The following is a 5,139-nucleotide window of genomic DNA, read 5'->3' on the forward strand; positions in this document are numbered from 1 at the left end:
GCTGCTACTGACTGCTACTGAGGCGTTACCGGCTTGGCCGGTATGCTGACACCCCAGTTGTTACGTACCGAGCGGATTGATTTGGGGAAAAATAAGCGGCAGATAAGTCGTCCGTGGGGTGCTGAACCACCCTGCTGTACAAGTGCGGGAAGGTTTAAATTGAATAACTGATCACGTTTGAAAATAGACACAGTTGACTTTATTTAACTTTGAACTTGGGAACGTTCTCAAAGAAAAATCTTTAGTCGATGCTTTTTGTAATACAAAATTAGCTCTACTGACGTTCTTACAAGTCTTAGAACAATCTTAGCCTAGCTTATTCTACAACATATCATAGAGAGAAAAACTGGGGGGCCAATCAGCCACAGCGTTTTAGTCAGGGGGGTTGGGCTTTTCATCCCCACTTGTAGATTTTCAACACAACCCCTCTCTTTGGGCCAGGAACAAAGAGCAGCACATGTGTGCAAAAACTGAGAGAGAAAGAGAGAGAGAGACCAGCTTTTATGATTCTACCGAGGGCTTTTTCCAGGAAAGCCTTTTACGACTTGTAGAGTTTGAAGGGTTTCCATTGACCATTAAGTTTTACGAATGTATATAAAAAAATGGGAAAGTTGTTCCCTAAGAATTTTACAGTATAGGATTACCATTAGTCGTGCTATTCTGGAATTTCTCTTAAATTAATGCTTTTTCCCCATATTGCTGGAATTTCCTCTTTCTATTTTTCTCTCCTGTCACACATGTCTAATATTTTATTTATTATCATTTTATGTGAGCATTCGTCTTAACTATTGACATTTAATTGTTTATTATTCGAATAATGTTTAATTTGAATCTTACGCACTTAAATCTAGAGAAGAATGGATGTGATGTCCTGGGCTTGAATATTATAGATGGCACTATTTATCGGCCATTTTGATCCGCGAATTTTGAAAATATTATGAAGAGCAAAATGATAAATCAACGCCATATGGAATTTTAGAAAGTCAGAAGGAATGCCAAAAAATAAACAGCGGGACAATGAACAAGGGAGAAATAAATTTACGGGCGTGAGAAAACCATTCAACAAAAACGTAGAATCAAGTGTCAAGTATTCGAGTTCTAATCCAAATTTATTACTCTCCCAAACGGACTGCAGAAAGGCAGTTCCTCGAAACATAAAATATAAAGACAAAGTAAATTCAAAAGTCACGGTCTAAAGTCATAAAACTCGAGTACTGTTTACTTCAAACATTTCTCTGTCTCATGTGTTTAACACATGTGAGCTTTCCTTTGTCCATTGTCCTGTTGAACAGAGAATCCGGGAATTCTCTGTGGAAAACTGCGACATCACGCGCTCTCCTTGTTTCCCTCTTTCTCTTATGATTTCCTTATCATTGTCCTGCTGAACAGAGAATCCGGGAATGGGGAACTTGCATGATTTTTTTTTATTTTTTTTTTACATAGTTAATGGTCCTAATAATAGATTTTTCATGAAAAAACATTTAAAAAATCGTTTAACAATTAATTATCGATTGTTCAAAAAGTGAAATTTTCAAATGCTCCAAAAGTTGTCATGACGTCATCAGGCGGGTCCTATACTTCCAGCTGTGGCGCCATCTACCGGATCATAGATTCCTACCGTCGGTATATCAAATGTACCGAACCCTAACTGATTAAACCTATTTAAACTGATTTAACTTTAACTGATTATAACACTCACAAATACTCCAAAATGTTAAAAAACAACCATACAAATATTGTTTTGTACCATCGTGTGCGAACTCAACTGTGTCAACACCGAATTAAGTGTTTATAACAGTTCCTGCGTGCAAAATTATTCGAAAATTGTGGTGTGGAGCCGCAGGTTATTCTCACCCATTACTGGGCAGAAGTGACATTTAACAATATAACCTCTACTGTTTGTTGACACCGGCTTACATTTAGAAAAATATCAGTGCTGTCATCTAGTGGCTGCAATAAGAACCCGGAGTCACCGCCTGATGACGTCACGAACGTTAAAAAGTGGTTCAAAATTATGCAATGGGGAACTTGCATGCGGCCCAGATTTGAGAAATAAATGTATTAATAAATAGTTTAACGCCTATGGAATACTCTCCAATGAAAAATGCATTCTAACTCATTGCAGTTTTTTTTTAACAATCAATCGAAAATTGCATAATTTTGAACCACTTTTTAACGCTCGTGACGTCATCAGGCGGTGACGCCGGTTTCTTATTGCAGCCGCTAGATGACAGCACTAATATTTTTCTAAACGTCAGCCGGTGTCAACAAACAGTAGAGGTTACATTGTTAAATGTCACTTCTGCCCAGTAATGGGCGAAAATAACCTGCGGCTTCACACCACAATTTTCGAATATTTTTGCACGCAGGAACTGTTATAAACACTTTATTCGGTGTTGATACAGTTGAGTTCGCACACGATGGTACAAAACAATATTTGTATGGTTGTTTTTCAACTTTTTGACTGTCATTTGACATTTTTGGAGTATTTGTGAGTGTTTTAATCAGTTAAGGTTAAATCAGTTTAAATAGGTTTAATCAGGTAGGGTTAGGTAAATTTGATATACCGACGGTAGGAATCTATGATCCGGTAGATGACGCCACATGCGGAAGTATAGGACCCGCCTGATGACGTCATGACAACTTTTGGAGCATTTGAAAATTTCACTTTTTGAACAATCGATAATTAATTGTTAAACGATTTTTTAAATGTTTTTTCATGAAAAATCTATTATTAGGACCATTAACTATGTAAAAAAAAAATTAAAAAAAATCATGCAAGTTCCCCATTTTCGATTGATTGTTAAAAAAAAACTGCAATGAGTTAGAATGCATTTGTCATTGGAGAGTATTCCATAGGTGTTAAACTATTTATTAATACATTTATTTCTCAAATCTGGGACGCATGCAAGTTCCCCATTCTCTGTGGAAAACTGTGACATCACGCGCTCTCCTTGTTTCCCTCTTTCTCTTATGATTTAATATGCCCCTTGGGCCAGGGTTGCGTGCGCCACTTTTGGACTAGTGGGGATTACTGGACCCAACCCTTAGAGTTTAAGACTAAGATAAGTCAGTTCTTTTTCAAGCCTTCTGCTAGAAGCTTCTCTCCATTAGTTCAATTAAAATTTACGGATTATATGTTCTAGTGTAAAAATCTTTTCCTCAAATTTGATCTTAATAATAAACGTGTTAATGTGCTCCCTTAAGCACTTGTGTCATCATTTATTATTGAATTATTCATTAATTCAATTGATCTTCACCTGGACCAATCAACATTCGGTGGAGTCCTCATCAGAGGTTTAGCGGCTCACGGATCCCGTTTTTAAAATCTGGCGCTCAATAACCCAAACAGCGCTAGTGTCCTGCTAGTAACTTGGGTAGGACGTAACATGGAGGAATCTGGGGAATTCTAGTCGCAACTGGCTGATTCTGCGACAAACATAACACTGTGCACCGCATCTAGCAATCCTGATTGATATGTGGCATAGCAGGAAATGTTCGAATAAAATACAAATTACACTTATAATCACGGATAGAGGGTAAAATTGTAGGTACCATCAAATTTCTTTAATACAGCAATACTTACATTAAAAGCAATGTAATTACTTACGCGATCCTATTACTGGGTTTATCAAACGTTTCCATTCTGAATTATAACCTCGAATTCACGGCTATTGCAAGAAACTGTCTGTCATGTGTCTTGTGTTCGACGTGTCTCTTATGCCTGGGTTTTCTGAAGTGTAATCATTTATTAAATTCGTTTTTTCTCTTGAATTTTTCACAGTTCATTTGACGATCGTGAGGATGACATTAACCTACGAGAGATGAGCAACAATACGATCAGGTATTCAATTTAACTTGTATTGGGTAATCTTGTTTTTGCATATTGTTAATAAATGTCAACTTAAAGAAAATATATTTGTCTTGATTATTTCTACATCCTCGTGTTTTCGCCCTTCCTTATACATTTTTTTCCAATAAACAAATGGTGCAGCAAAAGCCTGCTCACGAGGCAGATACGTAGAATCCCCCTCCTCCTTGAGTCATTTGCTAGATGAATCATTTTTACGAAACTATGTAAAGTTTACGCAACTGAAACGTACGATTTCAGCTCCGATTCATAATTTTTATTGCATTTACGTGATACGTAAATTTTACCTTTCTTTTTCTGATACTCTTTACTAATCATCTCTCTACATGTCGTAATAATGGGAGCGCATATATATAAGCCAAGGTGCCGATTTTTATTCACTCGTCAGTGATTCTTAGATGTTTCATCTCTAACAAATCTATTTTTATTCATTGTCGAATCGTATTTGATTATCATTAATGTCTGTTAAGGATAGGAAAATATTCTAAATAAATAGACGTTTTGGAAAACGAAAGAAGAGGGAGGACGCGGGTAGCAGAGAAATTTTAAGCCTTTTCCCTATAAGTCTAATCCGGCAACTCAAGAGGAAATCACGATCAAGTAGGTTGGACAAAATTGCTAACCATCTGGAAAAAATATTGTTCCCAAAACCCCTCAGCTCCTCAGTAGTTTACCATTTTTTGTCAACACTAACAGTGCACGTGAGGACCAGGAACCGCAGAACCCGTCATTTATGGTGGGCCACCCGCGTACTTTGCAACACGCACGTCCAGAGCACATTTTCAGAAAGATCTTGTCAGGAAAACGGGTCCATCGAAGACGACACTTTGCTCGGTAGAAATTTGTTTTATAATCTACTCCGTTACAAGCTATCACAGCACAAAAAGGGTTCAACATCACGTAGTCAGGATTTATGACTTCAGAAATGTCAAATTTCGACCCCTTCAAATCACACCCTCTCTACTCCCATCATAGATTACACCAATGAAGGTTCTTGGCCCACCAATCTGAAAAACGATAAAATAATTGTTGTATAGCAAATTCCCTCCACTTTCTTCCGACGCTCGCAAGAAATCAACGGGGAAACCAGACAGTTCGTTTTTGGAAGTTGTGGGGTGATATCGCACGTTCGTAACTCTCTAGTAGATGCAAAGACCATGTTCAATAAAAAATACCCTTTTAGAGTTTGTGCAGCCAAGGGGCAGTGCCATTATAATTGAATTATTTCTGTGAGTTTCTCCCATCAGTCACCTTTCATTCCAAATCGT

General features: G+C 37.5%; 1 long non-coding RNA gene across 1 annotated transcript; it reads right to left on the minus strand.

The window, feature by feature from the left end:
- Nucleotides 1-225: 225 nt before the first annotated feature.
- Nucleotides 226-3,956, minus strand: LOC135170271 (uncharacterized). The gene is made up of 4 exons (XR_010300348.1): nucleotides 3,816-3,956; nucleotides 3,611-3,733; nucleotides 1,748-3,468; nucleotides 226-1,667 (listed from the first exon to the last, which is right to left on the minus strand). It is a non-coding gene; the product is annotated as an uncharacterized LOC135170271 (long non-coding RNA).
- Between the last annotated feature and the right edge of the window lie 1,183 nt (nucleotides 3,957-5,139).

This window comes from Diachasmimorpha longicaudata, chromosome 16 (genome assembly GCF_034640455.1).
Source record: "Diachasmimorpha longicaudata isolate KC_UGA_2023 chromosome 16, iyDiaLong2, whole genome shotgun sequence".
Classification (NCBI taxonomy): domain Eukaryota; kingdom Metazoa; phylum Arthropoda; class Insecta; order Hymenoptera; family Braconidae; genus Diachasmimorpha; species Diachasmimorpha longicaudata.